The sequence below is a fragment of the Mus musculus genome, chromosome 2 (genome assembly GCF_000001635.26).
Source record: "Mus musculus strain C57BL/6J chromosome 2, GRCm38.p6 C57BL/6J".
Classification (NCBI taxonomy): Eukaryota; Metazoa; Chordata; class Mammalia; order Rodentia; family Muridae; genus Mus; species Mus musculus.
Window position 1 is genome coordinate 66,164,818 of NC_000068.7, and position 12,432 is coordinate 66,177,249.

The window sequence follows — 12,432 nt, forward strand, 5'->3', positions numbered from 1 at the left end:
TTTGAGGGATTGAACCCAGGTCAGCAGGTTCAAGCAGAGCAGTAAGAACCTATCCCACTGAGCCACCACAATGGTTCTATTTAGATTGTTCAGACAGGATCTCTCCCTGAACCTGGAACTCACTGACTTGGCCTGACTAGCTGACCAACAAGTCCCAGGGATCCAACTGTCTCTGCCACTCCAACACTAGGGCTTGTAGGCTTAGATTTTTCAAAACCTAACTTAATAAGGGCTCTCAACGCCTTTGATCCCCTTTTGCTCACCATTCAATGGTAGGGTGGAAAAGATGGTAAATAGGACAAGGCGGTGTGGACCTGGTTAGAAGTAGTTCTTTGGGACAATCCCAATCTTCATTTGTCAGGATACTAGTTCAAAAGTTTTACCAAACATGAGTCAGCAATGGCAGCATGATTCAGCAGAAACCACCAGCCATTCGCAGAATCCTCACAAGTCAGGAGGAGTGAACAGGACTAGCCGGCACGCCAGGAGTTCTCTTCCGTGCCTCTCTCAACAAAGTGAAGATCAGTGAAGACCAATGATGTGTTGCGAGGCTAGCTATGCAAGCACCCCATCACTGTTCGTTGAGTCCCATTTATACTCTCTCCAAACATCATGTGTCCTCCCACAGGTCTTGCCTCAGCAAAACATCCTGTGAGTCTACCTCAGCAAAAGACCACAAGATACAACCAGAAACTTCCACTTCATAGGCTATTGAGGGTAATGACCAGAGCAGCCTTTATGTGGGTGCTAGGGACTGAATTTAGTCCCTCGTGTTTGCATGGTAAGTGCTTTACACACTGAACCATCTCCCCAGAGCTCCTCGCATCTCTTTAATATTTCTAAATACGGATATACAAGGCCAGCATGATGGGCTAAAGGTGCTTGTTCAGGAGCATGCTAAGCTAAATTCAACTTGCAGAGTCCATGTACATATGAAAGGAGAGAACTGACACTACATAGTTGTCCTCTGATCTTTACACACACACACACACACAGAGAGAGAGAGAGAGAGAGAGAGAGAGAGAGAGAGAGAGAGAGACAGAGACAGAGACAGAGACAGAGACAGAGACAGAGAGAGCGAGATCATGGACACACATAACAACAGTATAATTAAAATCCTGATGTTTAGCCAACCCTGATAAAATGATGCAAAGCTAGTATCTCTATTACACCATCAAAGCATGAATATACATTATTCTTAGTCCTCTCCCAGAGTGGCAAAACTGGCTAAGAAAATGAAGAGATTGCCTAGTAAGAACAGAGTTCAATTCCTAGAATTTACCTAAGATACAATGTGTGGTGGGGTCATGCCTATAATCCTAGCACTGGGGAACCTGGGGAAGACAAATCCCTAGAACTCCGCGGCTGTCAGGCCTATCCTCACTGGAGAGTTTCAAGCCAGGAAAGACCCTTTCTCAGATAAAAGCAGAAGGCCACGTAAGACCTGAGTTTATGTTTTGACTTGCAAATGAGTACCTTCCATTCTCATGCCCCCTCCCACCCCCCAACCTGGGTATGCCCTACATGTACCAAATTGATTAAACACATACGAACATTTCTTTGTGATATAACTATTACCAACAAGTGATAAAGATTTTAATAAAGTGTTTCTTTTATTTTTGAGATTATACAAGTATGTCATTTCTTCCTTCTTTTCCTCCCTCCCAACTCTCCCATATATGTTTCCTTGCTTGTTTTCAAATTCATGGACTTTTTTTGTAATTATTGCTACATGAATATATGTATATTATAGGGGTATGTATATATATATATATATATATATATATATATATATGTGTGTGTGTGTGTGTGTGTGTGTGTGTGTGTGTGTGTGCACATGTCTACGTATATGCATACTGTACACACATGAATGTATATGTGTATATATGTATGTATGTACAAATATGCATATGTAAGTACTGAACACACACATATACATATATATACACATATATATTCATTTCTAAGTAAACCTACTTGGACTGTATAATGCTATTTATCTATACGTTTTTAGGGCTGACCATTTGTTATTGGGTAACCAATTGTATTCTGAGTACGACTATTTTTTCTGTTCTCAGCATTCTTTAATTTTTTTATGTGTGAGTGAGTGTGTGTGTGTGTGTGTGTGTGTGTGCGTGTGTGTAGGGCTGAGGCCTTGTAAGCTTTCCATTTTGGTATGTTTGCTTAATTCTAGTTGCAAGGCTTTTCCTTTGAGTTTTCTAGTTGTGTTTTGGAATTTTCAATTCCATCTTCATTTCAGCTTGTCTCCTTTCGTGTTTCTGACTTTTGAATTTCAGTCTCAAGCCTTCGATTGTCTTTATCATTTTCATTTGCCTCATGTTTGTGTTTTCTTAGGTATCATTCAGGTATTTATTCCCCTTAAGTTCTTTCTCTGTCATTTCATTGAATTGTTTCTTTGTGCCGTTTAAAACCGTCTCGAATTCTTTGATGAGGTTTAGGATTGCTCTTTTTTAAAATTCTGTGCCCTGTATTCATCTAAGTAATTCTTATTGGCAAACATTTCTGCAGGACTGGTAGGTTTTGGAGAGAAGACACTGGCTTGATCTTTCATGTTGTTGGTATTTTTGCAATGACATGCATGTGACTTCTTTTGTTAATTCTAAGTCTGATATAAACAGAGTAGGCTGGGACAGAAGAAACAATGTATGTGGTGGTTGGACTTAGAAATCAGAAATGGCTTAGGGAGAGCGAAGTCATGTGGGGCTGGGTTCGTACATAGGTGCCTTCTGGAGAGTTAGTGTTAGTGCAAATTTGTAAGTGTTGCAGTTTTTCTCTTAACCAGATGATCTTCCAAATAATTGAGACAAGACTATTAGATTCATTTAATAGCTTTAAGGTCCAATAACTGAGCAATATTTTTCTATTTTAATCTTCTAAGCTAATCTGGCCACCTTCTAACCAAAATCCCTGAAGTTCTTACATTTTAGTACTGATCTGACTTTCTCGGCTCCAGGTATTTTCTTTCATGGTGTCTCCTGGACCCTCTCCTCCTGGAGAATCCCTACACTCTGTCTATTCCTTCCACTCTCCTGGCTAGGAGGATGTCCAGCCATATTCTCTCCTCTGCTCAGTCATTGGTTGATCAATTTTTTATTGACCAATCCGGGAATAGTTGGGGACCAATATTTATACAACATTGAGACAGGAGATTCTCAGAATAAGGATTGCAACCAGATATGGATACATAGAAATCAGCATCTGAATAATACAAGGGTAATTTTTACAAAAAGAGTATGCCTACTGATGAGGGCAGATCTAGCTGGCTGAAAAGGTTCAATATGGTCTGGAGGCCTATGACTTGGGGGGATAGGTAGAAAGGGTCCCGACAGAAATTGAGAGACCTGTTGCTTTACAAGCAGGGTGGACAGATCATTCTGGGGTACTATACATCTGCTGGTGGTTTGGAAAGGGTGCATAGATGGGGATTCTCAGGGAAAGTTGCCAGGCTAGACCCTGGAGAAAGATGTAGGAGATCTGACTGGGTGAAGAGACTGGATGTGGCACCAAGTGATAAGCATTTCTGATGAGAAAAATTCAGAAAATAATTAGAAGAATTTGTAAGGTAAAAGTGATAGAATGATCCAGGCTTGATACTTCTGAAATACAAGATATTTTTCTGTTCAGTGATACAAGCACCAACACAAATATTCAAACTTTGTCCTGCTAGACACATAAACAATAAATGTAATGTAAATTCAAATTTAATATAATTAAAATTTGATTTAAGAGTACTCATTGGAAAGGTGCTTTTGGACTTGGTACAATAATCAAAACATGATATTAAAAACAAATATGATCAAATTATGTTACTTGCATATGGGAAGTTGAGAATATTATCCGGAGTGAGGTAACCCAGTCCCAACAGACATGCATGGTATGTGCTCACTGGTAAGTGGATATTACCAATAAAATACAGATACCATGTTACACTTCACAGACCCAAAAAAGCTAAACAAGCAGGAAGGCCCAAGTGAGGATGCTTGAATCTCAGTTAGGAGGGGGAATAAAATAGTCATAAGAGGTAGATGGAGGGAGGAAACTGGATGGAAGAGGGGATAAGGAGGGGAATGGGAGGGTCAGGATCAGGTGTGGGAAAGTACAGGAAAGATGGCCAGATGGCCATGAAAATGAATGGAAATCTGCAACAGATGGGGATAAGGAGATGGGGCCATCTTCAGGATGAGACAGAGACCTGGGATAAGGGAGGTACTGAAGAATCAATGGAGGTGACCTTAGCTATGACAACCTACAGTGGGGATATGGAACCTGAAGAGGCCACCTTCTGTAGCCAGACAGGAACCCCAGTGGAGTGATAGAGACACCAACCCACCCACAAAACTTTCAACCCAAAATTTATCCTGTTTACAAGTAATACAGGCACAGGGGAGGGAGCAGAGACTGAAGGAATGATCAACCAACTTGAGACCCATCCCATGGGGAAGCACCAATCCCTAACACTATTAATGACACTCTGTTATGCTTGCAGACAGGAGCATGTTGTCCTCTGAGTGGCTCTACCCAGCAAATGACTCAGACAGATACAGACACCCGCAGCAACAGTGGTTGGAGCTTGGGGACTCTTATGGAAGAATAGGAGGAAGGATTGCAAGCCCTAAAGGGGATAGGAACTCCACAGGAAGACCAACAGAGTCAACTAACCTGGACTAGTGGGATTCTCAGAGTTTGAACCACCAACCAAAGAACATACAGGTGCTGGACCTAGGCCTCACCTCTCATATGTGGCTGATGTGTAGCTTGACCTTCATGTGGGTCCTGAACAACTGGAGTCAGGGCTATCCCAAAAGCTGTTACCTGTACATGGGATATGTTCTACTAGCTGGACTATCTTGTCTGGCCAAAGTAAAAGAGGAAGCACCTAGCCTTGCAGTGGGGGGAATACCCAGGGTGCCTCTACCTACTCAGAAGAGAAGGAGGGGAGGGATGGGGGAAGGATAGTGGGAGGGGGTGACCAGGAGGGGGCAGTGAATGGGTTGTAAAGTGAATAAGTAAAAAAATTAAATTAAATTAAATTAAATTAAATTTCAAAAACATGTAGACTTTTATCAAAATAAAACAGAACAAGAAAAGTTACAAAGAAGCCTATTTTATGTAGCTAATATGTAAACATTTAAAAATATGTAGTTGTTACACTTGCTACAGGTTCCTCTGGGTCACATTCCTTGGCAATCCATCACATTTCACAGCATACATGCATGCTTAACTCATCTACAACTTCCCTTCAACACTCAAGGAAAAGAAGTCCTTTCCAGGGGGTTAAAAATATTTCTTTCCTGTTGATGTATGGGAACAAAAGTTTCTTCAAAACAGCCTGTGAAACTTGAGTGGGAATCACTACTTTTGTTTGTTTGTTTGTTTTAAGCTGGCTGGGAGGCACAGCCAAGATCACTCTGGTTATCAGGTGGTTCGGGAGGTTCATCTACATTGTCTTAACTCAGGGGAAGAAAATGAGTCGTTGGTATTTCCAGCGAGCAACTCTAAATTGGAACCTCCCCCTAGCCATCTAGATATGCAACCATGGAGCACACTATAATAAAAGGGGTAAATTGGGTTGTTCAGAAGCTCAGCCTGGTTGAAGCTCATCACTGTGACATAGCATCTAAGGCACAATGACTCATACAGCCGGGACTCAATGACTTATATACACTGTGCGCCATTGCAGATATTATAACATCAACCAGAACACAGCACAGGGGAGTGGTTTCTGACTGGGAAGAAGTGACTGTCACAAGGAAAAGGAAGTGAGTGCTAACTTTAAGAGGTAATCAGAGGGAAATTAAATTATGTGGATTTAACACCACACTACTTACCCAAGGGAAGTTCAACCACAAAGAAAAAAAAGTCAAGGGAAATAAGAAAAAACAAAACACCAAACAAACACAGCCGTGTGATGACTAAGCATTTGCACTACCACTTTTGAGCAAACATTCTGTTAATGGATCTGAAAGGTAGGGTAAGCGTCCTATCTGTTGTGGAAATGTGTTCTATAAACAGTAAAGCACCCGGAGAGTCTATAGCTTCTTCCCTCATGGGAATCAGTGTGCAGTTCGCATTAGCTCAGATTAGCTCGGATGGTGCAATCTACAGAAAGAAAACAGCCGGGGAACTGTCATCTGTCAAGTCGAGAAACACACCGTCTTCGCTTCCAAAGAGGTTCGGTGAAGATAACCAAGTGCCTCCCCTTTCCTTCTGTTAATCTATACTTACAATTCAAATAAAAACATCCCCAGTGGTCCAGAAAACAGGCTCCCCCCCCCCCCGAACAAATTATATACTAAAAATCTCATCCAATAGCTACTATTGAATATGAGTCATGACAAAACTATAGTTGCCTGCATTTCAGTGACTGGTATAACAGCTCACTCTTGAGTTTCCTGTGCACTAATTGCATCTGCTCCTGCTCATGACAGGTTCCCTCCCTTTTATGCCTCAGCTTATCTGATGCAGCCCTATCTTCGTAGCAGTCACAGTGATCTGCAGCAGTAAGCAAGAAACCTTTCAGAGAGATGATGTGAAGCGTTCAACCCACCACCAACTCCCGACAGACCTTGCCTTAGGTGATCGTCTTTCTCCAGAGTCCCCTCTGCCCTGCATTGTAAGGCTCTCCCACTTTTGAAAATCACCCATATTCCCTAATATGAGAATGCACTCCCCCCTCTCTCATCTTTGAATGAAAAGGGAGACTTTACAGTTTTTTTTCATTCTGATGTTCTAGAATATGGGGTGCGTGCATGTGTGTGCGTGCGCGAGCACGCGCACGCATGCACTGAACTCATACTTGACCGATTTTCATGTTTACAGCAATAAAAGGATTCACATCTGTCCAGCAACTTGATTGTGATCACCACCATAAGATGGCAGTTTGGGAATTAAAAGGTCAGGGGAAAGAATGATGCTTCTCTTTGGACTATTTGCTTAGAAACCCTACCCAGAGCCAGTGAGGCATAGATCAAAGCAGGGTTCCATCAGCAATATTAATGGTAGCTTCAGGTCTGAGTCAGTGACCTGGACCACTCATTTGCTCAGGCTGTCAGGAAAAGGGAATGGAGAGGTCAGGTCCCTGTTGGGCTGAGCAGGCATCCCCAGTAGCACCTGAAACAATTAGCCTATGTGCTGCAAGAGTCTGCAAGCGCTCCATCTTCCTCGGAGAGTAAATGGCTAGATGACATAAGCGTATCCTTCTAGGAAGGAAGATTCATCCCACAGTTTTTCTTTTTCTGCCAGATTTGAATATATCTCCACCTAACACCAATCTCGGGTTTATTTACAGGTTTTAATATCTTGTACATTGTTATTTTTTCACTATTTTATATTTTCCCACAATAATATATGAATCCAGCCCTGATTTTGGCTTCAGAATTTTGAGTGGGCCTAAATAGCCCTTAGGCAAGTGCCTCACTCACTCACTTTAACCTAGCTCTCTCTACTGGGTTGGCTTCCTCAGGGATAAAGACCTGTTTCCTTTGACTTTGAAAGGCCACCCCAGCAGTAGGATGCCCCCTGGGGGTCAGCAGAGACCTGATTCACAGTCCAGTCCTGCTTTTCACCAAACTTTCTCTCATTAGTGTTATTCTGAAAATGGCTTCTTCAGTTGAACTACTCCTAGATGGTTCCAGACAAGAGAAATGGATATGGAGGCTCAGAGGGTCCATGTTCTCACAGTTCCGATGTGTTGAGAATCCAGATTTAGCTGACTTAAAGTCACCAGACTGTCCTACAGCCTGGTGAATGTCCTGAAGAATGAGCGTGATCTAAGAAGTCAAAAGTAAGGACCCCAGCAATCCTCACACAGCCCAGCTAGTGAGGTTCAGTGACTTCTGGGCTGTAGGCCTGAGGTGATTCGAACCATGTGAGAAGCAGTGTAACTCTCTTTCCTAGGGATGCCCACATTCTAGCCTTTAGAACAGTGAGTGTGTTCACTGACAGGGTGAGAAGACTGTAAGTGTGGCGCATTGCATTAAGTGATGGGAGAGCACTGTGGTTTGTCCACAGGGAACCACAAACACCACAGGGGTCTCTTTACTAGGGAAAGATGTGATGGCAGAGGTGAGTTGGAGTGAGGTGCCCATGAACAACCCCCCTCAAATACAGGAGGATTCTGGAACCTGGGGAGTTGTTCAAAGAACTTCCAGAGGAAGACAGCTTGGCATTACCCTGATTTCAGCCACATAAGACCCATTTCAGACTTCTGACCTGAACCAGAGGAAAATAAAATTGTGCTGTTGGGAGCCAACCACTGTGACTGTGCAATGCTTTTATCCTAACAGCAGTGGGAAGCTGACGCAGACCCCCAAGGGCAGTGCTTTGTATCAGGACTGCTCACCTCCTGTCACTCTGACTTGATTCTTAATTTGAGGGGAGCCCTAACGCAAGAAGAACCAAATTTAATGTAGCCTCCCCAGCTGTATTATATTAGACATTTTTTTTAAAAAAGCTCGGCTGTGTACAAGGATTGATGATCAGTCCTGGTACAGATGGCCATGTTCTTCCAACAGATGGAAGTCTAGGCAAGGCGGGACATCTACACGGAGGCAGAAGGATGATTGACAGCCAAAGGCAAGCACCATCCAGGAACCCTTTCTACAAGGACATTGTTTTACTTTTGTGATTTCTCAGTAATATTTTGCCTGTACTGTCCTGATTTTCTAAAATAATATTTTACAAGCACATTTTTTCCCTACTTTTCTGGTTCTGTAATAATTTTTTTTCCAGTACGAAGACTACTGCTTCTGCAGAACTCCTCGGTGTGTGGTAGTAGAAGATAAACATTCCTATTATTTGCATCTGGAACCAATAGTTCTGTGTCTCTCTTGTTCCTTGTTGCACTGGGAAGAGGTCTAGTTTCAGATTCTCTTGCAGTTGAGCAATAAAAGACTGGCTTTGGTTTACTCTGCTAAACATTTGGGTCTAAAGGAAAGCAAGGTTTATTATCCAAAAGCTGAGTCTTGTTGGAGAAAAATTTTTTTGTATTAGTTATTATGAAAATGATAAAATTTCTTGGAGAAGAGCCACAAGAGAGAAATTTGGAGCATTGACAAAATATCTTAACCATAAACAGAAGAGAGTTGACTTCCCTTCGATAAAATAAGGGGTTCTTCCATGGAGACAGGTAAAGAGAGAGGACAGTAAACTGTATATATGAGATGGGGAGGAAAACCGAGGTGGTCAAAATTTTATAGTTAAATAGGTATGACCTTGAATAACCTTGCAGTGATAGTTTTACCCTAAGTATGGACAGCCAGCCGCAGCTTTACAGTGGAGCCATTACCAGGCAGAGCCCTAGAATGCATCCAGAGGATCATCTTACTCCCTAAGGGCTCAGCATCTTCACTTGCCTCCTGCCTCTCCTGATAAGTTCACTTCACTAGATAGCATCTTGTTTGTGCTGACCTGAGGGAGTGGTGCTCATCCATCTCCTTGAATTGTGCTTCCGCGTTTGACTGATGCTAGCTCACAATGCCCCAGGACAGACAGATGAGCCCAAGAAGATGAAGTGTTACTATATACTTGGTGAATGGTATAATAGGGAATCCTTAGGGCTTGAGGGAGCCAACCTGATTTGATCCTCTTCCAGCTTCTTCTCAATTTTCAAAACATTTGAGTCAGTAGTTAAGGTGCATTTTTACATGTGGATTAAACAATGTATAAATATAAAACACATAACACAGTAAGAGCAATATAAAATCAAAGCACTTCGTTCTATATCAACACAGTACGAAAACACAGACCATGGATGTTTGTGACTGTCCTGGGTTTGGAAAGTGGAAAGTGAAAAGCAGAAAGCCTTTGCCAGAGACATAGCAGAGAGCAGACACCTGGTAGAAAGAAAAGAAATGTAATTACTGGGTTAAGGCAGGTGTGTTGGGTCACTTGGGAGGTCTAGGGCAAGAAGAGCACACACTTGTGGCCATCTTGGGCTGCTTAGTGGTACACTGTCTTAAAAAGGGTCAGAGAGATAAGATAGTTCAGTAGTTAAAAATAGTGGCTGCTCTTCTAGAGTAACCAAGTTCAGTGCCCAGCACCAACATGGCAGCTCACAAACATTTGTAACTTCAGATCCAAGGGATCTGGTGTCTTCTTCTATCTTCTGAGGTCAATAGGCACACACACATGGTACACAGACATATGCAAAGGCAAAACACCAATATTTCTAATTAAAATGTACTTTTAAAAATTATAAAAAAAACAGTTTACCATATTTCAAATTGCTATTTCAATGAAAGTTGAATATTTTCTCTATTTCTAATTAATATATGGTTTTAAAATATAGATGATCAGCTATGCCTGGTATAGCTATCGGACTTAGTCCTATAGAGACAGGTTCTAACGAAGCAAGCAGAAATGATTGTAGTGCACACCTTGAGACCTAGCAACTTTCTTTCTTTTCTTTTCTTTTCTTTTCTTTTCTTTTCTTTTCTTTTCTTTTCTTTTCTTTTCTTTTCTTTTCTTTTCTCTCTCTCTCCCTCCCTCCCTCTTTCTCTTTCTTCCTTCCTTCCTTCCTTCCTTCCTTCCTTCCTTCCTTCCTTCCTTTCTTTCTTTCTTTCTTTCTTTCTTTCTTTCTTTCTCTTTCTTCCTTTCTTTCTTTCTTCCTTTCTTCCTTTCTTCCTTTCTTTCTTTTTTTCTTTCTTTCTTCCTTAGTTTTTTTGAGACAGGGTTTTTCTGTATAGCCCTGGCTATCCTGGTACTCACTCTGTAGACCAGGATGGCCTTGAACTTAGAAATCTGCCTACCTCTGCCTCCCAAGTGCTGGGATTAAAGGCGTGCGCCACCACTGCCCCACACCTAGCAACTTTCTTATCTATTATTGTAGACCTATGTATATTGTTCCCCTTGCTCCTGTGTATACTGTTAGGGACTGGGGAACTACATATGGTGCAGTCTTAGCTTTGCACCAAGGAAGCAATGCCATCACTGTGAGCCCTGGAGAAGGTGGTTCTGTCATGTGAGAGGGCCCTCTGCTTGGCACAGTGCTTAGCATGGAAGAGTTCTTCACTGGAATTAATAAGTGGTTAGATAGGTGAATGAATACAAACATTCAGGAACAGGAGACAAGCTCAGCCCTGTCCACAGCTAGATTGGGGGGAGCTTTGAGTCTACTTTGAGATAACAGTGAAACACTTTATGCCTCTGTGAACCTGAAACAAATAAACAAACTTCATGGCTAATGTGTGTGCCTATGCATACTTATGTATGCCTTAGCCTACTTTCTGTTGCTATAATGAAATACCTGAGGGTGGATAAGTTATGAGAAAGCAAGGCTTATTCAGCGTACAAGGTTGGAAGTTGGTGGCCAGTTATGGGCCACCCCATTGATCTGGCTTCCAGTGATGGTATGTATCATGGTTTCATAACATAATATAGTGAATTAGAGATCACAGAGTAAAACAGGAAGCCAAAAGCAGAGATGGACACTTTTTAATAATAATCTAGTTTGGGGGGGCACTAACAGGAGTCTTGGGAGAAACACCCTTCAGAAGCGAGTACTGAGGTGACTCAATCACTGTTCATTAGGTCTCACGTCTGCAAATTTCTAATACTTTTTAGTGCCAGCACACTAGGAATCTTGCCTTGAGCTCATGAGCCCTTGGTGTGTGTAGGGTCACACTATATAACATTGTTTATATGTATATACATATGTAAATATATTCACATTGTGAATGGATGTAGTAAATCAGTCATAATCTGAGCTCCACCCCTCATCTCTGGACCGAAAAGGATTGGGTTCAGTAGTCTGCAATGTGTAGAGGGATACACATTTCATAAGCTGTGAGAGTGACTTGCTAATTACCAGGAATCACACTGTTGTTGAAATGAGTGCCTGGCCTTTAATCCCAGCATTCGGGGAGGCAGAGGCAGACTCAGCTCTGTGAGTTCCAGGCCAGCCTGGTCTAGAAGGTGAGTTCAGGATAGCCTGGGCTACACAGAAAGACCCTGCCTCAAAAAAACAAAACAAAAAAACAAAAACAAAAACAAAAAATAAATAAAAGAAAATGAGTGCTCAGGAAAGGTATTTGAGAAATTAACACATGTTGCATTTTATATAACTGCTAGCAACCTTGACCGCTCCATTAGTGAACTGCACTTGGATGCCCTTGTCCACTCTTTTCTCTACTTCTGTAAAGGCAAGTTATTGCTAGGAACACAAGACTGAGCTGTAAAATGTGAGTAAGAAGCTTCTTGTTTGAAGTGGTCCTGGAGGTCGACCCTCAAGGGGTGCGAGTGTCAGGATACACAGACGATGACATAGCAACCAATGTGTGTGTGAAAATCTGCAGCGAGGCTCCCGTGCGGGTGTGTCCTTTTGGCTGGGATTGCATTACTACTCCCATATTAAGCACAACACAAGGCAGAGCATTTTCTACCTGCTGTGTGAGCATTTCCTGCTCATGCCAA